Raw genomic sequence first — 22,872 nt, 5'->3', positions numbered from 1 at the left:
TTCAGAAAATATTTTCAGTGAAGATTCATACTTATTCATCAGTATGGCAGACAATTAAAAATACAGGCTATTTCTTTGTAAAGAGTCTTTTTCTTCCTTTCCCATGAAAATGTTTTATCTTACTGAAATACCTACATTAGAAAGAAAACGTTAATAGAAACCAAACAGCCAGCTCCTTCTTTTGTTTTATGTAGTTAAAAATAAAACCATCTGATGCACCTGCTGTAGGAAAGTGAGCTGGTGCAGAAGACTGTTTCACTGCAGGAGGAGTACCGAGTAGGGGATAGCTGCTGCTGGGAGGCTCGGCAGGGTAACACCTCACCACCGATCAAGATGCGAGAGGGGCTCCACCAAGGAAGGGCACGGAGGACAGACTGACAGACCTTGGGAGAAGCCAAATGTACCTATAAGGATGATGCCATGGATGACGCCTAGGATGAGCTAAGGATACACATATGGGCAAAGCCACGGACTGTGGGAAGTGCCAGGAGGACATATAAGAACTGCTTATGAATATTAACGTAACTGATGCACCTTGAGGGTATAAAAGGCGGAGACGCCACTTTGTGAGTTGAGCCCCTGGTGAACAGAAAGTGTTACTGTGTTCCCGGTGCTGTACCCCTCATTGCTTTGTAACTTTAACGGGTTCTAATTAAATTTTATTTATTCATTCCTGCCTGGAGTCTGAGTAGTTTCTAACACATGGGTGGGGAAGTGAGGCCTGGCTTAGAATGTGTGCATTTCATCTCCCAACACATTGTCAGTGTCCAGTATAAAAATACAGGGAAAGCTATACACAGCTAGACTGAAGGTCCCTGTAATGGACCAGCTGATCTTCAACAAGGGTTAACAGCATATGGCCAGAACCATCCTGTGCTCCAGCTTCCTTCAAGGTACTGGGCAGGGATGCCTTGAAACAAGAGCATTGTCCCTGCATTTCACAGTTTTTCCAATTCCCTTCTGAACTCACATTAATTTTAAGCATTTGCAATGTCCTCAAAGCCCTACAGTCCCACAGCCTCACTGGGTTTTAAACACAGAAGTTTATTTGTTTTGACCTGCCACTTGCTTGTTTCATTTCATATCCTCAATTATTAGAAAACCCAGTAAGGATCACTACAAGCACATGCTCCATCTTGCACATTTTGCAAACCTGTGTCCCAGCCATGGCTTCTCTTCACAGGCAAAGTAAGTTTGTTGTTTGTTCATTCCAGGTGTTACTCAGGGAGCTTTGCTCATTCCTCACACCTTTCCCAGCCCCAGATCTAGTTTACTACAAAACTGTTTAGCAGTGTCCAGGTGCAAAAAGGCTGTTTCCAACAGCTGCAGCCCTGAGGATATTCACATGTGGAACTGGTTTTGCAGTGCCAGGAAAGCTGCTGTAGGCTATGCCCAGCTGCAGCTCTTCAGCCAGGAGGGAGACAGGCAATGCCAGCTTTCACACAGGGCACAGTGAACAGCTCTGCCAAGCTTTCAGAGAGAGGAGAGCTCTCATCACCTCCAGAAAATCTCAGAAGGTAACTAATAAAAGCAGTGGAGAAGTCTACTGTTCTGGAAGCTGTTTGGGTTTTTTAAAGTAATTGTCTTTCAAATAGTTTGATTAGGTAAAAATGAAAAGCTTGCTTGGCCTTGCAGGTGTGAAACATCCCCTTTTGGAAAGGCAGATGCTGAAGGGGCTGACACCTTCTTTGTGCCGCATTTTTATTGTATTTCCAGGAGCTGAGGAACTGAGGTACAGCTCAAAACAGAACAATTTTAATGCTCTGCATAACTAACTCAAGTGTGAACTACTCAGATACCCAGTTCAGCTCAAGTCTGTTGCTGACATCTGCTACAGATACAAATCGTTTGTAAGCCATCTGCAGGGTACTCCAATCTTGGTTCTGATTTCTCAGCATGCACCTTTCCTTCAAAATGTTGCACATCTTCCTCAGCACTGGGATGTGCACAGATTAAAAATATACACCATGGGCCAAGCAGATTTCATTGACTAGACACTGAGTGGCATGTAAAGGGAGAGGAGAAATTTAGGAACTGCAGCCTGACAAATTGGTATTCAAGACCCCATTCCATCACCTAGGTGAGCATAGGACTATTTAGACCCACCTCACCATTTAGACCTCAAGCTGGACATAGGTCCATGTAACAAAGCTATTAAAACCTCCTAACACATAACAAAACCTGGACTATTCACAGCCCAATGAAAATAGCAGCTAGATGAAAAAGGCTGTTGTCCATACCTCTTTATCACACGTCATGTCACAATGTAAGGAAATAACCTCCTTTTGCTTTACAATGTGTGGACACTTCCCAGTACCCTCATTAAGTCAAGACAGCCCTTGTAGGGCAATGCTACCAAGAGTAGCATTGTATTAAGAATGATGGATGTGGTCCTGGCACCCACAGTCATACTGTAGTTCCCATTAGGTGCTGTAGCTAAGAGGACCAGAAAGATTTAGTGCCAAAACTGCCATATCCATAGAGTCCATGATCAGCCATGTGCCTCACTTTGTCTCATACTGGAAAGCCCAGTCCCACTCTTCCTCCCATCTGATTTCTTCTGCAATCAGTGAAATACGCAGAGGCATTGCCATCATTATTTTAAAGGCAAGACACTGACAGCCATTGTCATAATACTCATTGTCATAATACTATAATTTTTAATGGATGTCCTTTGCCGGCAGAGAAAAAATAAAAAGCAAACCGTAGGATGGTCTTTCTCTTTATGAGGGACGGGCTGAAAACCAGCATAAAACCTCCTGTGTGTGAGGCCAGGCCTTCTCTCACTGCCTGGAGTCCAGTGCTGCAGCTGCAGAGGGAGCAGTGTGATCCCAGTTTGTGCCTTGTATTTGTGCCCAATGCTGGCTGCAGCTGCCACTGGCCACAGTCACCAAGACAAATGGCAGTCCCAGCCTGGGTGTCTACAAGTGATGGGGCAGCTGTAGCTGGAAGGGACCAGGTGTGAGTCCCACTTAGACCTGTGGCAGCTCAACTGATCCAAGTGCTCCCTTTTACATACAGACAAATCCTCAAGGTGCAAAAATATAGATGCACAAGCTTACAAACACTGCTCTTAAAGAATGAAATTGCTGGGAAGTAGAACAGTGCTCCTAAGGCAGCCAAGGGTTGTCCCACTGAGAGGCATGTGGCTGAACAGCAGACAACCCTACCCCAGTCTATTCTGCCTGTGGCCGCACTCACACCACTAACCCCAGAGCTCTTTCTCTCTGCTCACATCTCCCCTCTCACTGTAATGAAATGAATATATAAAATACCTGCCTTTTGTTTAGTTGTCGTGAAGCTCCACATCATCATGAGAGCTCTTCCAAGGTACATTATTTTCTCATAATTTGCAATAAGCCACTTGCAGCTCTGAATTGACTCTACTCATCTGCTAAGAACAGCTGTGAACTACAGAGAATATATTTAATTGATTTCTAAAAAGCTATTCCACTAAAAATGCTGTCACTGTACTGACTGTAATGGTATTTTGTTTGACTGTCACAGAGAAATCAGAGAAAGAGACCTACAGTTCCTACCCAAAAACCTTCTAAGCAGCTAAGTCATATAGAAATGGCCTTCAGATGAGAGACAGCTGATAAGATAAAGAATAACTTCAAACAAAGCAGGCAATTGTAGTCTCCCAGAGCAGTCCACATCTAAACACATCTGTTACCATCACACAGGAAATGTCAAGGCCAAATTCTAGTAATGCCAGGTGCTAATGCCAGAATTGCTCAAGCTCAACTACTCACAGATTTTATACATATTTTTCTCTATTCACTGAGGGCTATACATGTCAGAGTGCCATTCCCACATCAGACAGAACGATAAGCAGCTGGTGTTGTTGATAACCCCCATTGAGGGCAGCTTTAACAGGCCCTGAGGGGCAGGTGGCAGAGATCAGCTCTGACCGTAGAAATGTCTCTCCTCTCCAGTATGCATCCCAGAACAAAAAACTACTGCTCAGTTCATTCTAAGCACAGCCCTTGGTAATTTCTCTCAGATCAAGTAATTGTTTCACATCACACTTTCCAATAATGTCCAGCATGATGGAGAATCTCTGCTGTTTTATTAAAATCTCTTCCCTCTCCTTCCCCTTAATCAGCTTTAGTGAAGGATGTCTATGGATCAAGAATGGCCCTGAAATGGCACAGAGGAATTACAGGAATTTACCAGAACAAGCACATCTTTAGCCCAGCCCCTCAAGAGCAGCCAGTAGAAGATATTTTGGAACAACAATACAATGCTATGCCAAAAAAATGAGCAAACTCCCCTATTCAGTTCATGTGGGGAATGCATAACTGATGAAATGGGTGAATTCTGACTGTCTGCATTCAAGCCTCAGAAATGCCTTGACTTCCAAAGGATATCTCAGACATTACAGAAGGTTCAGTTAAGGATGCATAAGGCAGGCATCTGTATTTCTAACCAATGCAATGTAACCACCACATGAACTCTACTCATCTCTTTCTAACAAGGAACTGCATGGATGGAATTTGCATTACACACAATTTACTTCCTTCTAGCCCATTTTTTTTAGATGAACCATCCTACAGTCACCACCTAGGATAAACAAAAGACTGTACTTCTCAGTCTTAATCTTCATTTCTTAGAACCAACTGCCAAAAAAAAACACCCATCAGAGCAGAAGTCTGACTCCTTAAGGTCAACAAGTCCTTTTATTGGTAATAAACTATATATGCAATGCTATAGTCTAAATATTTGAGAGTTCTGTTTATTTCATAGGTGGGAACTATTTGTAGAGCTTGCAGGATGTAGTTCATTGTAATTCTGCAGACTGCCAGAACACAAATAAACAAGCACAGCCACCTGGGACATGAAGAAATCCCCATATAGCCTAGTGAACAGGGATGGCTGGATCTCCAGAGAGGATGCCAATACTTCAGAGACTTTGCTTTGTCACCCTGCCAGACCCACTTTGCCTCCATTCATCCCCAGCACAGGCATTCCACTAGCTTGGGTGGAGGCAAAAGGGAAGCACTCCCACACCTCCACTAAATGCACTTGGCTTTGGGGTTGGGACAGAGGCTTGTGCTGAAGTTTGCTCTAAATCTGCACTTAGGTCCTCAGGGATTTCCAAAAGATTTGTATTCTCTATATATTAGTTTGTAGCAGCCTTTCACCCCTACAGCTTAGCTGTGAGCCAGTTTAGGGCTTCTCATGGACATCGTGCTGCACTTCTGCTACACTGACATTTCCATCAGAGAAACATCCTGGTGCCCAGGCTTCCCTCTCAGCCAAGGGAGAACAGACATGTATCACCTTTAAAAACTCAGCTGTCCTACTAGCAGCAGGCTAGATGCCACATGTTATGATGGGTACTCCTAAAAGCATCTTCTCAGCTGTTACACTTGAAAAGGCAACAATAATTAAATATATGGTACCTAAAACCAAGCAGTTGACAGCTTAAACCTAGAACACTTTCAAGTATTTAGATTAATCACCTCCCTGACCCCCCTGTCACTCACTCATCATCAGAACCCAGATATTTTCAATATGAAAAATGGGAGGAAGATTAGTTTTGGCTGAGTTCAAACAAAGAAACTGCAGAAATGGAAGATGAAGAAAAAAGCAACCACCCATGAGAATTTCTGTCTTTTCTTTTTGACCCAGAAAAGTATTTATTGACCTCAACTGTGCTTTCTTCCAAACATAATTTCTCCATGTTTGCCTGCAGTGGTGACCTGTCTTAAATTGCTTTGCTGACCCTGCTTGTTATGCCCCAATAATTGTGAGCTTGCAACACCTACCCTGGTCAGGTGTTGATCCTCCAGATCAGACCCCATTTTATTTAAGATTTTTTTTATTTAAAAAAACACAGTGGTAAAACCACCTCATTTTGTAACATGGTGAAGAAGTTAAAAATACGCATAGGCCTTTGTACTCCTATGCCTGCTGAGCTCAATGGCATGAGGTGTGGTGACGAATCCCAAGGGAAACCAATGCTGTTTGTTTCGGAAACTTTGCATTCTGAGGGATCCTTGTTTCTGTTCACTGATCATTTTTAAGCCTCAGCCATGCCTGGATGATTCTGAAATACCTTCATTCCAGTTCTGAGTTACCTGTAAAACAGCAGAGTGCACCTCATCGTTTGAGATATCTGGCAGGTATAATTCCCTCCAACATCTGGGAAAAGGAGCTTTAGAAACACTGCTAGGAACTAATCGCTTGATTTGTAGTTTCTACTTATTTATGCCAAAACAAAGAGGGTCTACATCCAGAGGCTGGGGTCACCCCCACATGATGGAAGGGAAGAAAAATGATGCCCAAGTCCTTCTATGTCTGATCCGGGATCCATGCCTTTTTCTCTCCTAATTCCCAAGCATGTGCTGAGGCCTAGACTGGTCTGTGCTGGGCCTAGTTCTAGTACAGAAATGCACTACACTGAAATTTTAACTAAAGCTGTTTTACTTTGTCACCCTGACATACAGGGAAAGGAAACTCCAGGGGGAGTAAACCCATTGCTGAATCTGCCACATCAACTGCTTTCTCAGACCTTGTTCCATGAGGAAAAAAAAAATTCATACATGGGAATATTTTTTTAAAAACTGGCCACTTTCCTTCCAGAAATAATGCAATTTTCCAATGCAAACATAGACTCAGTCATTAATCCACCTACTGCAGCCATGGAGCAGGATGACCTGAGTGGGACAGGAGGCTCGGGCAACACTCATTACTTACAAGAAGGAAGAAGGCACCTGCTTCCACTGTCTGTCCCCTGCAATGCTTAGAGGTAGGCGAAAGATTGAAGTCTGTCCAGTGAAAGGTGATATCCAACACCTACAGCCATGAGGAGGCTAATACTACCAGAGATGGGTGGTCCCAATTCGCAAGGAGATTAAAAGCATATCAGATACTACACTAATCTCAACACAAAACCACAGATCTCATACTAGGTTCTCTCTACTGGAGAAAGATGCAGTAGGTTAATTAGCTACAAGCACAGCTATAAACAGATGTGCTTAAACTAGCACAAATCTGCGTGTGGACATGGCCTGTCATTTAGTTTAGCTAACATAAAAGTTTATACAAATTTGAGTGAGAAGTCCAAACACAGATTGCACTGACTTAATTAAATCAATAAAATCAGTATCAGATGATCATCTGGTACTACTTCCTTGCACAGTCAAGGTGTTTCTTCCATCTGTGCAGCTCCATGAATACTTCACAAATCTTGAAGGAGGTAGAGAAAACAGATTTTTTGATAACCACTACTAGAGAGTTAAAAACCTACCCTGTGCCTCATGCTACTGCCCGGAACACCATCCTAAGCCTTAAAAAGCAGATCCTTTAGAAGCATGGTACCCCTTAAAGAATTGAGTCAAACAATAAGACTCATTTCAAAAATAACCTTATAAACACCTGAGCTAAAGAACACAGCATTGAGTAAATGTACCATATCCCCTACCATGCACCAGCAACTGGGAAAGTGGAAAGGTACAATGGACTGTTAAAAACCACCTTAAAAACATTGGGTGGGGGATCTTTCAAAAATTAGGAGCAGCATCTAACAAAAGCCACCTGGTTAATTAACACTTGAGATTCCACCAACAGAGCAGGCCCTGCCCAATCTGAACCCTCTCACCTGAACTGTTGAACAATGTTGTTTTATTTCTAGGTGCTTTAGATGAATAAGATTTGGAGCTTTTATATGAGCAGTGACGATTCTAATTCTGCCCAGGCACAACTGTATGATGATGTTGTTGAGTAAAATGCTGCAGAGGGCTGTCCCTGCCTGCCCAGGGACACTCCATGCTGGTGACTCTGCTTTGTGATGCCAGTCCTGTGAGTTGCAGGTCTGCAAGAAGGGAACAGCTTGGGCCGAAGCTCCTGAAGTGATGGAGGCTCAGCCAAGCAGCCACCCAGAGTAGTTCCCAACAGCATCCTCCATGGGTAAGTTTCTAATTCCATCTGTTTTGACCCTCCAAGATGAACTGCACCATTAGGTTTAACTTGCAAAAAAAAAAGTAACTTGGTTTTGAATCAAGTGTCACTAACAAACCCTTATTTTTATCAGGCTCTGTCACCTATTTACACCCCAGGACAGCTTTGTACTTCTTTCAACTTTGTTGCAAACATTTATAATTGCAATGTTTTTCTCCCCCCGTCACCATTCCCCTGCTACATCTCTGAATGCAGATAACAATATTGATTTAAATGCAATCAAAGTGAACCTGATGTACAATGAACGCTTTGTCCCACGTTGTGCCATACTGTGGCAAGGGCTGCCCCTTTCCCAGGGATGGAGGCCCATTAAAGGGACACAATTTATGAGTTCAGGAGGAAAAAACAAGTTTGTTCTTCAATTACAGAATTGTGCAGGAGAGCAGAAACTTGGGTCACCCCATGGAGTTTCTCAGATATTCTGCCAAAGGTGGAACAGGGAGGGAGGTAAAGGACCTCCCTCAGAACCAACTAACTCCTGTCTGCTGACACCCACACAGGAGTTTCACAGGCACAGGTCAGTAGATCTCCACTGTCTGACCATGCTGTGTGGTTTGCCCTGGGGGCAGAGATGCAGGGGCCTAGAATGGTCTATAACATCACTGGACAGAATAAGCTCCACTGCAAACTATTTTATGTGAAAATTACTCACTGCCAAAGCAATCTAAGACATAAAAACCAAATAGGTCATAGACCATAGGTTACCAGGGGTTATATAACAGCATTGATCGCATTGGAGAGGTGGCTGCAAAGGGAACAGAAACTAATAAATGTTGTTTTTATTGCCATGCCAAACATTTACAACAATGAAGCATGAACACTGAAGTAAATAAAACCAAGATGGAGAGGGGAGACTAGAAAAATATAGACAAAACAGCAGAAGTCACAGGAAGGTGACATATCATGTTCCACATTTTTACGAATAATTTAGAATACAAAGTGGGGAAGCAATAACAAAAAGTACACTATAAATCATCCAAAGTACCCCTTATTTTCTAGGACTTTCCTTTTTTAAAAGTTGTTTTTTTTTTTCAGATTTTTCTCTACAGAGAAAGTTGTGGAAGCCCCATCCCTGGAAGTGTCCAAGGTGGAAGTGTCCAAGGCCAGGTTGGATGGGGCTTTGAGCAGCCTGGTCTAGAGTAAGGCATCCCTGCCCACGGCAGAGGGGTTGGAATGAGATGATCTTCCAACCCAAACTATTCTATGATCTCTCCCGTGAAACCTGCAGCTGCCTCACAAGCTTAATTTTAATAGATGGGACAAAACCACTCTGTTACTAATTGCAAAAGGCTTTGATAACGCAATTTATCAATGCAAGGTAAGACACACTTTGATACGAACAGCCCGAAGTCCGGCCAGACCCACGGGAACGATGCCCCACATCAAGGCAGAGCCCCCGCAACCTCGTCTGCGGAACCAGCCCCGAGCCGCCACCTGCAGGGCTGTGAAAGGCACGGCCACCTCTGTGCCGTCGGGCCCTGCACTGAGCCAGGCGCTGGCCCCGAACGGTGCCGCGGAGCACACCGGAACCCGCGTCCCCAGCCGGCACTGTCGCCCCCGCCGAGGCTGCTCCCGTGTCCTGCCTGGGAGCAGCTCCGTGCAGCCGCCCGACTCCACACTCCCACCGCTGCCGGCCCACGGTGCCCCCGAGGCCTGACCCTGCCTGGAGGGGGAAATCCCGGACCCCTCCGGCTACCCGCGGGCACCCGTGGCGCGGCCAGCCCGGGGCGGGGGCAGGAGGGGCGCGGCGCCTCCGCCCGCTCCAATCGCCGGCGAGCGGGCTCCGACAGGCACGGCTGTGTCCCGTACGGCGGCTGAACCCGGCACACGGAGCGCTCGTACCGAGCCCAGCTCCCGTCCCCTCCACACACCGCTGCTGTGCCCGGCACGGCAAACCCCGCAGCCCTTACCTGGCCTGAGCGGCGTAGGGTGGGAGGGGCTTGTCCCGGGGCGGGGCTATCCCTCCCGGGGCGGGGCTATCCATCCCGGGGCGGGGCTATCCCTCCCGGGGCGGGGCTATGCATCCCGGGGCGGGGCTATCCATCCCGGGGCGGGGCTATCCATCCCGGGGCGGGGCTATCCATCCCGGGGCGGGGCTATCCCGGGCGGGGCTATCCATCCCGGGGCGGGGCTCTCCATCCCGGGGCGGGGCTATCCCTCCTGGGGCGGGGCTATCCATCCCGGGGCGGGGCTATCCATCCCGGGGCGGGGCGATCCATCCCGGGGCGGGGCTATCCATCCCGGGGCGGGGCTATCCATCCCGGGGCGGGGCTATCCATCCCGGGGCGGGGCTATCCATCCCGGGGCGGGGCTCTCCATCCCGGGGCGGGGCTATCCCGGGCGGGGCCGTGCCCATCCCGCGCAGCAGCCACGCAGAAAACCAGGGTGGGAGCAGGGGCGCGGTCAGGCAGGACCCTGGGGTGTCAGGCGGGGCAGGTCACCGGGACCTGAGAGGGGCACGGTGAAGCTGGAGGCAGCCTGGGTTGGGGATTCTTTCGGTCTTGCCGAATACTGTTATTGCATATTAAGACAAAGAAATAAGTGTCACCCACGTCTCAGCCAGGGCAGGACCCACATTGGAAAGGCAATATGTTAGGAGAGGTGTAAGGTGTTAGAAGAGCAGATATAATTTATTAGGTATTCGGAGACGAGGTGTAGGCAGGAAGGCCACCTCAGCCCCAGCGCTCTGTGTGAGGCACCACCCCGGGCTTGGAGCAGCTCCGCAGCCGGAGCAGGCAGATCTTCCCCCTTCTGAAATAAAACCTGTCCCTTTCCCCTCGGTCTGTGCCGGGGGACAGGAGGGAGTGAAGAGGGATGCTGGGGAACGAGCGTTATGCCAGCGTTCAACTCAGGCAGGTAACCAAGAATGAACCCGCTCAGCCCCTGTTCTAACCCAAACCAGCAACAATTTAAGCTCCAAGCTAGGATTTGAAGATATATTTCCAGCAATTCCAGTTTTTGGGATTTCTATTCCCTGCTGTTTACCTCGGTAACTCAATCTAGTCTTGTGACGCTGCCCTCCTCAGTGCCTCCGCAGCCCCGTAGCACCAGGACACTGCTCCCAGGAAGACACAGTAATGGACACATTAGATAAATCTTAGATGGGGAGGAAAAATCAGGAGGCTCCAGGAGCCCTAGGGAATGTGCCTGCCTCCCTAATTCCCCAGGGGTAGTTTACCACAATAGTAAATGTGTAAGTGTACTTACCTAATGTGGTACTGGCAGTACCAGTGCCACATTAGGAGAAAAGCAGTGCATCCCTGAAAGGATGCAGCGCCCAGGCCTTGAGAGCAGCACGCAGCTGTTGGCTGTCCCTACTGTCCCGACCAGCCGCAAACACGGCAGCTCCCCCAGTTTTCATCTTCTACAACAGAGAAGGCTGAAGGAAAACCAGTCACACTTTGACTTTCTGGCTGCAGTCAAGGCTTCTGCATCAAGTGGAGGCAGGAACAAGAGCTTAGTGTAGGGTTTTTTTCTGGACACTCCTGTTCAATCCTAGACAAAAGCCTGACTTCAGAGTGAGTAAATACAGTCACATGGGGACTTTACAGCAGCATGTGAAATCAGTGAAGAAATGTGTTTTATTATCACAGCCTGTGCCTTCCATGCTTTTCTCACATTTCAGTCTTAATATTTTCAGAACAACTGGCAGAAATCAAGTAAAACACTAAAACAGTAGGCAGAGGTGGGAAAAAAATTTTATTTACTTGATGATTTCCATTTAGGCTTTCATGGTTCATATCCTAAAATGAACTGCTGATTCAAATCTAAGACTTGGGCTATTAAGCTTAAAGCATCAGGAGATGATCTGAGTCTGAGAGATGCTGATTTCTGCCTTCCCATTCATTATGACTTTTGTCTTCCAGAGCAACTGCTCTGTGTACTGAAGCCCTGCTTCCTGGAAAGTGGCTGGACGTCACCTGCTGATTGGTAGTAGAGAGTAAATCTTTTGGTCTGGTGTTTTGGAGGTTTTGTTTTGGTTTTTTGTTTGTTTGTTTGTTTTCGTTTTTACTTCCATGTGCATCCTCTTTGCTTTATCCCTAATTTGCTTTATTAAACTGCCTATATATTGATCCATGGGTTTTTTCCATCTTCTTTTCCTCTACTCCATCTTGTCCTGGTGAGGAAGGTGGTGATAGAGCAGCTTGGTGAGCACCTGGCATCCAGCTAAGGTAAACCAGTGACCAAAAGGTTTGTTCTTTCATATTCCCAATACAGTGAAAAGTCCTTCAAAACCCACACAACTTTTCAGAGTACAATGTGGGACTCACCTTTAGATGAGGTGCATCTCCAGCTCAGATGAACAATCCTTTTGATATCTCACCTATGTTGGGACCTCTGCAAGTACAGCCATAGCACTACCCATTATACTATCTTTCTATGCTGTCATTTTTCTTAACTCAAATCCCATTAAGCCTAGAATATTTTCAGTATTTTTAGCTGTGACTTTCAAAAGGCTGCCAAAAGATAGCTGAAATATATATATATATCAGTGTGATTAATGCTCTCTTAGAGGAACTAAAAGTGGAAGCATGACAAAATCACCAACTATCTCATTGGGGGTTTTCATTCAAATTTTTGCAATCCCAAAATTTCTTCCCCAGCTACATGACTGCAGTGCTAAAATTACTAAAAGCATCAAGAGAAGAACATAGTGCTTTGGAGCATTTACTTCCCCATTTACTTCCCACTGTCTTATCACAGAAATATTCTACTGAAAACAAACTGCTTCTCAGTTTTGTTTACTGGGTGTTAAAATTTTGATTTACAGCTTGCCAGAATAAAGAAACAGATAAAATCCCCACTCCACTAGGACAAATGTTCCACCAGCAAGCCATAAACATAACTGCAGACTCCAAAGGAGAAAAAAAAGTGTGATGTTTTGATGAATGTGTGTATGAGCAGGGTCCTACTTCTACCTGCAGGAACTAGGCATCTAGGACTGGATAGGAGCAGAATAGCAACATATCTCTTTAGACACATCCTTTGCAGTCCTGCTGTATGTGTTACTTGGTTAGAGATGGTAAGTCATGTAATAGCCAAAATCCAGCAAGTAATATTCAGTGCAGGTCAAGTGACACTACATGGAGGTCATCCAGTTTAAACCAGCTAAGAACCTGGCTTTATTTTATTTGGCACTGTGGACCTCAGTTTTTACTGATGAAAAAATGTTTTAACCAAAAACTGAGGCTCTATGTCCTTTCTGCTGTAAGGTATAAATCTGTATTGGTTGGCAGCAAAAACTCTATTTTTGCTACCATCTTACTCAGCAGTTCAAGATGACTTTTTTTCTTTTAACATAATAAGAGTTTTAAAAGAGAAATTGGCTCATGTCTCAGGGAACTTTCAGAGAGACTTACAAATCATGTAGCCCAAATCATGGGAAAGATGTTACTAATTGCTTACAGCAGCAAAGCCAACAGTTTTTGTAGGATGACATCCATCCCAGTGATGGAGTGGGATGTCAAAGTGCACACAGCCATCCATGGCTCAAGCAACACCAGGGGTTTGAGTCTGCACCAGGTACAGGATGAGGTCCAGTCTCCTCTCTACTGTCAAGATGGTTACTAAAGGTGAGGTTTCCCCTGTGGAAGAGAGAAACACGGGCTACTCCTGTAGAAAAGCAAATGGAAGGGCTTCTACATGCATGAGATAAACCAGCATGGATTTTTTTTGTACTGCTCTGGTGGAATACATGTATTTCTGGCCAGTCTGAAACCAGCACAGAAAAGGAAATACCATGCAGTTACTCATACCACCACTGTCACTCCAGGTTTGCTGTGCTGAACTGAGGCTTTAGACTAGATACAGGTAAAAAGCATCCTGAGAAATCTGTTATTTAACTTCCAACCAATGTAGTAACCCAGCTTACAGCAGAAGACAACACACAGCAGAAAGCATCTTATCAAAGAGAGACAATTAGCAAACTTTACCATTTTCAGACCAAAACGTGCTATTGATGATTAAGTGATACTGCCTGATGTCCCTTCCACACACTGTTCCATGCCCTCTGAATGCCCCGTGGGCTCCCTTCTTGTCAGCAGGAAGCCCTGAGAGATACATGTTTGCTATTAACTGGCTTTAAAATTGAACTATGTTGTAACAGGAAATAATACAGTCTCTCCTGTTGGGAACACCTCCTGGCATTCCTTTGAAGCAAGCAAAGAGTAAGTCTTCTCTTATATAGAGGTTTCCTTGAAATATTAGTGAGTTTGCTGCCCCTCTTGTAGTCCAAATCACATTTAAGAAATGGATGTCTCTTTGGTTCTGACAGGATGTCCCAAGTAAAGACTACACTGCTGCACAGTACCATGCAAGGAAAGGCAACAGAGCTAGTGTAACAAATCTAGTTCACAAGATACAAAAACAGGAGTAGATTTTTCTCTGCATAACGAGAACTTTGTAACTAGATTACTGAGCAAACTCCAGTGAATAAAAGTGAAGAATAAAATTACTTACAGTGGCACAACCTTCCCCACAGCTGCTGTTTTACCACCAGCACATGAGAAGGCTTGTACAAGCAAGGTACCAGCATCCTGGAGAGCCATTCCAACCAACCCTTCAACCTCTGGGGTAAGCAGGGGCTGGATTTGTTTAAGGATCTGTCATGCAAAATAGCAAATCTAACCAGAAATGCTGTTTAGCAATATGAAACCATGCTGTGCTCCAATACAAGAGTCAGCACACAAGCATTTCAGGTCCATAAGACTACTTGTCACAATCAGCACTGCACATGGTCAGCTCTGGAATTTCTTTTCTGAGCTAAAAGTCCACATTTTCCAAGTTATTTTTAAATACTGTAAGTAAACACCTGAAAACACTACTCAAATGGGTTTCAAAACTGCTTATATAGGCATAATTTCAATGAAGAAAATGCATTTGTTATCTAGTGCCCTAACAAGCAGTCAAAGCAGAAAGGACAATTCTTAAGAATAATTCTTTAAAAAGGAAAAGGGAACCTTAGTTTGAAGATGATTTCTCATTATGAAATATCAGAATGTTTTTCCCTGACCCCATAGAATAGGTACCCCTTCCTTTCCTGCCTGGTTCCATCAATCCAAGCAAGGTTGAAACACTCACTGGAGTACATTGCCATCTCAAAAGGGTGCAAGGAGGTTTAAAGCCACTAATGTACATAAAGCTTTTGTATTGCAAAAACAGGCTACCAGAACAGGCTGTTTACTTAACATGCATGGAATAAACCACGACTCTGCCAGACTTTCATATTATTAAACATGAAAAAAGACACGTAACTGCATTATGCTGATACTTATTTAGAGGAAATATTGCTTTTGCTATATTTGATTTGAAGGACTACTGAACAAGATGAGTGCAGCTTACAGGAATAAGATCACAAAAATAGCATTTTCTAAGGAAACAGGAAAGATTCGTTGATGTTCTTTGCAAGTATAAATTAAGCTGCTACATAAGGGGTAATACATAAAAGGTATTTTAAAACTGTCACATGGATTTGTGCTCAGTCACAACTAAAAAAGTCCTTTTTAATTGTCAAGAGCCAGCCCTTTTATTCAACTCCCGTACAATTTAATTATCTATTTGTTCAGTTCATGTCCTAAAACATTTGCAAGAAATGCAAGCACCCTGTGAATGGCATTTGAACTGCAAGAGAGAATGTATTATTCAAATAAATTTACTTCTAGAACTTAGCAACTGTCAAATATATTATTATTATTATTACTATTACTATTATTATTACTACTACTATTATTACTATTGCTATTGCTATTACTATTACTATTACTATTACAATTACAATGTTGAAGTAGAAATATCAGGAAAAGGCATTGCCCTGTTTGGCTTAAAAGTCCAAACTGCAAGAAGCTGTTAATAGTTTTTAATCCTTTATAATGATTACATATTCAAGGTCACTGTGCGCTTCAGTAGGGTTGTACTTTTTTAAAAATAAAAATTATGTAAGTCATTGATTTTCTTTCTGATTTTTGTTCTTTTAGTATATACTTTGAACTATTTTAAGATTTTTTTTCCCCCCTTGCAATCCACAGGATAGAAGCAGCCTTTCCTTAATGAAAGAGCAAATGAAACTGACCTTTCCTGTCATTATTCACCATTACCGTGCCCAGAAGTAGAAATGTAGGGGAAAGCATTAACTATTGCACGGGTCATGATAAATTTGACAGTCCTGGTGCACCTTAGGTCAGTATCTCTAATCTGTGACATATTTAAATGATTAAACACAAAGGCTAAACAGCAACTTTCTACAGCACATATGCTCAGTGGTGCCATCCTCCTCACCAAGTCTCAGCTCTGCTCCCACAGCAGCGTGCACATGGATGGCTTCAGTGCTGCAGGAATCTCACTGACACCACAGGACTCAAATCCAAGCTGCAAGCAATCTTTTGTAAGGTCAGGGGCTTCCTGTCCCAGGAAGACACTCCAATTACATGTAATTACTGTTAGCAAGGTACAGCCACTCTAATCTATCTGCTACGGGTCAGTTGTCATCTGGGGTCTGACCTACCTCCCAAAATAACAGTCAGCCCAAACCAGCTTTAATAGACATTGACCGTGACAGATGCCAAACAGAACAGTCCCAGCTGGATACATGACACAGAATGAAAAGCTGATGCTAATTAAATACCAGTCACATCGGTGGTGCTAATGGATAAGTCCCTGAACTGGGTTTTAAGCCATTCTTTCTTTCTGGGGGCTGTCTGCTTATAGAATTGGAAGCTTTTCAGCATTTCACAGGCTCCAAGAACTTTATCACTTATTGAACATAATAGAAAAGGCCACTCAGTAGGAGTTTTACATCATCTCTGGCACAGAATCAGTACTTAGTGCTTGGGAAGGAAAAGAGCAAAGAAAGAGCCCAACTGCATTTCTGATAGTTTTACAAAGCCATTTCATTCTTTGGGAAAGCCTGTACAAGCCTGTGGCTTTTTGCTTTTTCCTTGTGAGAGTGGGAATTACAGGGCAGTTTATAGCAAGACTGATGCAGCAAGTGGAATGTTCTGCGGATGCAGGGGCATGAGGAGCCGGGCCGGACGAGGGGAGGCTGCTGCAGGTGTTCCCCTGGCACGGGGCTTGATGAGAGGCACCGCCGGGCTCTGCAGCACCTCCTGTCTGGCACGGGCACATCCAGGCTTGACACGGGAGCAAGGACACAGCCACACGCGGGGACACAGCCGGGCTGCAGGCACACGGAGCCGGGCTGCGGGACACGGCTGTGTGCAATGTGCCACCACCGCCGGCCGCGGGCCAGGGCTTCACCAGCGAGACGGGTTTGCACGGCTGCAAAACCCTGGTGCCGCGGGGGAAGGCGTGACAGGGAGGTAAATGTGCCAGGCTGGACTGCCCCACGGCTTCTGTTAGCTCGTTTGAATCAAACTGCTCTCTACGACCGGATTAGATTGTTGATTTTCAAAGGTTACACCCTACGCACTATTAAGATTAATATGTTTTTAAGATTACTTCACCTGAAGTCATCTGAGCTATTGCTTTTCCAGCTGCTCCCACGATATACAAGGCCACCATGACAGTTTCATTTTGCATTACTTCCCTACACTTTGCAAATTCAGTGCCCACTTGATCACTGAAGGATAACAAGTGCTTCCAAAGAATTTGAACAGCAGCGTGTAACAAAGTGGGGCTACAGGATCTGAGTCGAAATCAGTTGATGAATAACTTTGGTTGCCTGTCACAAGCAAGTCAGAGGCAGGACTAAACAAGTGCTTAGGTTTATCTCAGCTGGTGTCCTACAATTTTGCATTCAGGATTGCTGATCCTCTGCTCCACAACTTCATCACATCATGTTGCCATACTCAGTATAATGAAAATAATTAAGACAAGCCTAATGAGATTATTAGCAAAGCAGGAAAGGAAGCATCTTATAATTTTTCCTGAGAATTAAAACCAAGTAAACAAGTAACCTTTTCCTGGGAAGCTCCTGGGAATAAAAAGGAAAAGTCTCATGAAGCCAGGCACAAAGCAAGCAGCTGCTCTTGGTTCACTTCACGTTAGCTTGTTCACCTTAACATACTGCAGCATTTCCAAAGCATTGCCCAGCTTCTGGGAGCCCAGAGTTTCCCAAGGAAACTGCCCCATCATATACCACCTCGAGAAGCCAGTGCCTGAGCAGTCTGGGAAGCTGGCTGCCAGCAGGCAGAGCCAGGCTCCAGCTGCAGCCGTGGCATTTCTGCTGGGAAAATGACAGCTGGGGCAAAACCAGCTATACAACCATTAATTAATAATTAATGACACATACAAATATTATTCTCTCCAAGAAAAATAGTCACACAGTCCCACTAAATTCAGGCTTCTTCAGAGGATAGCTGAGTTGCAGAGCCTGGATTCAGAAACAGATTCTCAGCTCCACCCGGGGACCAGTTATGTGAATTAAAATAAAAGGGCAGAGCAATGCTCAGACCCAGAGGCTGCTTTAGTCTCTCCTAAACTGGAGCATGCCAAAAGCAAAGAGATTCTTGGCAATACATGGAGTAGGGAGCAGCTGAGGTCAGCACTGAGTATAAGAATTTCCTTGAAATGGTGAGAATTAAAAAACAGGCTATTTTTTAAAATAAAAAATGGGATCACCTTGTAGTCATTTGACACCATGAACTGTTGTGTTTGAAAGCATGGAAACACACCCTTTTAACATCAAGGCACCTGAACCCTCCATTTCAGAGACAGCAGGAGCAGGAAGAAAGCCTAGAGTTAAACCCAACTGCATGAATTTTATGCCAGGTTTTAATATGGCAGAGTAATGCTAAAATTACATTATCATATCTGTTAAGGCAAGCAGCCACCATAAAATTATGCAGTTCTGTGCACTTTTAAGCTGAAAGTATTTTTCATTTTAGACAAGGACAACAAATGCTGCCAAACTGAAATAACAAAACCACTTAATAGTTTCGAAAATTGTTCATCTACGAAACTGCAAACAATGATTAGAAAAAAGACCTTTCCCTCTCATAAGGTTGACAGACAATTTAATCCCCAGATCCTCAGAGTGAATTTTCCTTATTTTCCTTTTTTGTTGTGTTTGGTTGTTGTTTTGCTTTTAGTTTTGTTTTTTTGTTTTTGTTTTTGTTTGATTAGCTTCAATTCTGAAACTACATGAAAGAGAGAAAGGTCAAAAGAAAAAAAGACATAAGCAGAGCTAATCATATGAAAGGAAAAGGTTATGCAGCCAATGCAAATCCAAGGGAACAGCAATGATGCAAAGGCAGAACCATTTTACTGTGATTTGCCATGCAGGGGAGAGCTTGCTTTGGCTTTGACACTTGAGCTACAGAGCAGAAATGGATTCTCTGATGTTGGCACTTTATGTTAGAAAGTCATGATGCATCCATCAGGGCACTCGTGGTGCTCAGCTCACCTGCACACAAGGTGTTTAAATTTACCATGTGTATTAACACTGCAACTGCTGCAGAACCATCCCCTGCTTCTGCAACAAAACTCCTTCCAGCATTTCCATCATCCTGGTCCAGCACAATCCAAGGCACTCTAATCCCCAGGTATGTGGATGCTACACCAGCATCCCCAGGAGGTCTGGGGCAGCACTGTGAGCAGCTGTTTCTCTGCTTTTCATTTTTTCTCAGATCAGAAGGTAGGAAATACCAGAGGAGTGTTCCTCTGAAAAAAGCCTGAGCCAGATCCACAGATTTGTCCAGATGCTTACATTCACATCAACTTCACATGAAACTTGGTGACCAAATACACACTGCAGTGGGCAGAGGTGTCACAGTTCTATTGAAAGCTGTTGAACACAAACAAATCCTTTTGACTGCAACAGGCATCAGTTTCCTAAAGTGATACAAGATAAGAAAATTTTCTACATGGTCTGTGTCTGTCAAAGAGGCTGGGTCTCCTCCCCATCCTGCCCACATGTGTGGAGGCCAACGCAGTGCACAGGCAGGCAGCTGCACCCCAGGAGCATCCTCCATGGCAGGACAAGAGCAGTTGCTTCATCTCATTTCAGTGCTTGTGTTTCTTTTTCCCCCCGCCAGAAAGAGGAAGGCTTGTTGGATGAGGATTTTGCTCTAGGAAACTCTGGCTTTTGAATATCTAAAAGGAAAATAGACCCTCTTTCTGGAGTGAGAAAAGGGACAATATTTTAAAAAAGACCATTCTAGACCCTTTTCAAGGAAATGGAATCATGCTTTCTGATAATAAACTGTGCTCATTCTGGGGATTGAACACAGGGGGTTAGGTGTATTTCTGAACAAATTACTTTGAAGTGGCAAGCCTTGGTGCTCTCCTCAGAAGAGTTTACATTTTTGTTACCTTACTCTCTACAAGATTAAAAATAACAGTAATTTCAGTAATTAACTTTTAGGCTGCAAACACTCCACAAAAGCTCATAAATATTTTTTAAACCACAAACAAGGCTGTGCAATAAGCAAGCAAACTGTACTGTACATTTGAAAATCAACATAATGATGGATTTAGAGGCTTAAGCAACTCTTTCATTGAACTTGTTGGAATCTTTAATTACACACTTCTCTTCGTCCTCAGCCATCAGCTGTGATGCTGAACTAGAGAGCTTTATAAATCATTGGGTTAGACTGGATTTAGTGTCATCACACAATTACAAATTTAGCTTATTTCAGGAAGGAAATTTCTTCTTTATTTCAGGAAGACAGAGCAGTTGGAACACTGCTGAGCTTTGTCAAGAAAAATATGGAATTCTACACAAAGTTTTAAAATTAGGTTTCAGGCCAACAGAAGCAACTCCTAAATATCCTGGCAGTGCTTTGTCTGGATGATGCTGCTGCCTTGCTTGGGGTTTGCCTCTGGCCTTCATTTTTTAATGACTGACACTTCTATTTAGAGAGTGAATAATGGGAGCTGCTTGAAAGGGAACATATCTGAATACATTTCAGTGCATACAGACTTGAGTCACAAGTCACACAGCTCCTGGTAGTGGCCCCTTCCTTTTTATCTCAAGATAGGAGTCTTTTTTCCACCCATGGCAAAGTGACTGCTGTGCTGCTGCACTCTGGGCTGTTCATGCCTCTTAGCTGTGCAGTACAAGCAAGAGCTTCTTTGTTGTCCCACTGTAACTTAAAACATCAAACCAAAGCAGATTTTGTTTTCTATGTTCAGTTCTCCTGAACAGGCAGTGCTGCTCTCCAGGAGCAATGAGTTAGAAGCAAAGTCAGCAGCTGACAGGTACCATCTATTATCTTCACAGGAGAGTAACTCTGGAAAGCCTGCAAGATTAGTGCTGGGGAACCTCTGGTTTGAGTGACACGAGCCCCAGGTGGGTAATAGTCAAATATAAACACTCCTGCCGTTCAGAATTCTCTGTAAAACAGAATGATGGTTGTAACTTTTTGCTATGAGCTATACCCATTCTGTAACTGGTAATCGTAGCCCTTCATCCCAAACTTAAAGGGGCACATGTTGATACAGAATTTGTATTCTTGGCCCTGGTTCTCTGGTCAAACTGAGCATTTCAACCTCCAGGAATGTAGTTTTGTCATTTTCTAAACTGGCAAATAGTGAATGTGACAAAGCAAAAATACATACTAGCTGAGGAAGCTTTATATGCCAGAGAAAGGACTTGGGTGTTGATAAATGATACAGAATTAGAGGACACTGATACTGTGGTAAAGATGCAGGATCATGCAGGTGCTGACTTACTCAGCAGGTTTTCTGCATCTTCTTGAAAATTGCTATCTTATGCAAAGGATCGGGGCTCTGAGACCTACCAGTATCCTGGGTATTATGGAGCTGCCACAGGCAACCACTGAAATGTGTCTGTAGGTTGTCTAATGATCAGATCATTTGCACTCATACATATTAAACGACTAAAAATCAGCAACAGCTCCCATTTTAGGCTTTGGGGAAAGCCAATGAGAACTTCTCATGAGTGCTTATGACCCTTCCACGCTTCCTCAGTGAAGGTTAATCTAAATGCTTTTCAACTTTTGAAAGAAATCTGAATTTTAATTTCAGTCTTTCAATGTATATATCCCTTTTTGGACTCTGGGTCCCCTGTGATTCTTGGACAAGACATTTAACAGTTCCAAGACTTGCCCTTCCCGTAGTTTAAAGACAGGCACTACCCACTCTGTGGGAATGTTGTGTGAAGTGCTAACTTCAGTTCAGTCAGAGCTAAGGAGAAGACGTCTCCAAAACTTTTGGAGATGGCTCATATAAAATATCACCAAACCCTGCCATCTGCCCAGAGATTGTTCAGGCATCTGTCATGCACAGAAATATCTGACAGAATAAAACAGTCCATAAACCTGATGCCAATAGTAACTGATGCAACCAGCATCAGACTTCTTTGCTGAAGAATCTGCCACCACATCACGTGAAAGATGAGGGAGAGCCTGGTCATACCTTTCCCCTCCAACCTCACATGGCCAGATGCTGAACCCCACCTTCCAAAAGGGCTTCCCATGCTGCAGCATGGCTCCTGCCATGAAAGAGATGGCTGCCCTTGCCTGCCACTGGAAAGATGGGATGATCAGGCATAAATTAATCCCATGTTTTCAACAAGCATAGAAGAAGTCCCTGATCATGTTACCTGTGTTAGTTAGTTAGTTCAGGTACAGGCACACATGTATAAGGCAATGACGCCCTCTGCTCTGTCTTCAGGCACTCACTCCCCATGGCTGTGTACCATAGCCAGCTACTCCCATTGCAGCTCAAGACTCTGAATCAAACAGATTCAGAGCTCAGGACTCTGAATCAAACCTCAGTCAAACAACACAGAGCACAAAAAGCAAATCTGGCTCCTGCAGGAAGCTGAGCAAACTGTATAAGATACCTGTTTTGAATTGAAAATGTATTCACAGTGTATTATCTACACATGCCCATTTTTAAAAGGAAATTACAGAATTAACAGGAAATAAAGATTATTCATATTAGGCCTGACCCCAACACTACTAATCGGATTGACTGCTAAAT

General features: G+C 44.1%; 1 protein-coding gene and 1 long non-coding RNA gene across 5 annotated transcripts in view; one reads left to right on the top strand and one right to left on the bottom strand.

The window, feature by feature from the left end:
* Positions 1-9,940, bottom strand: part of LOC111945963 (synaptotagmin-like protein 2) — a 34,982-nt gene extending 25,042 nt beyond the window's left edge. For 2 of the 4 annotated variants that reach the window (XM_086850658.1, XM_086850657.1), the window contains exon 1: positions 9,879-9,922. The gene's annotated coding sequence lies outside the window, so the exon portion shown is untranslated. Of the gene's footprint in view, positions 1-3,279; positions 3,542-9,878 lie in introns of those variants that run through there. The other 2 variants (XM_086850654.1, XM_086850655.1) reach the window with 2 other exon arrangements.
* On the top strand, positions 3,906-4,457 carry LOC147650546 (uncharacterized). Its single transcript, XR_015276465.1, has 2 exons — positions 3,906-3,992; positions 4,109-4,457. It is a non-coding gene; the product is annotated as an uncharacterized LOC147650546 (long non-coding RNA).
* Positions 9,941-22,872: the final 12,932 nt, after the last annotated feature.

This window comes from Cyanistes caeruleus, chromosome 14 (assembly GCF_971803275.1).
Source record: "Cyanistes caeruleus chromosome 14, bCyaCae1.hap1.1, whole genome shotgun sequence".
Lineage (NCBI taxonomy): Eukaryota > Metazoa > Chordata > Aves > Passeriformes > Paridae > Cyanistes > Cyanistes caeruleus.
This window is presented reverse-complemented; position numbering and strand designations above follow the sequence as displayed.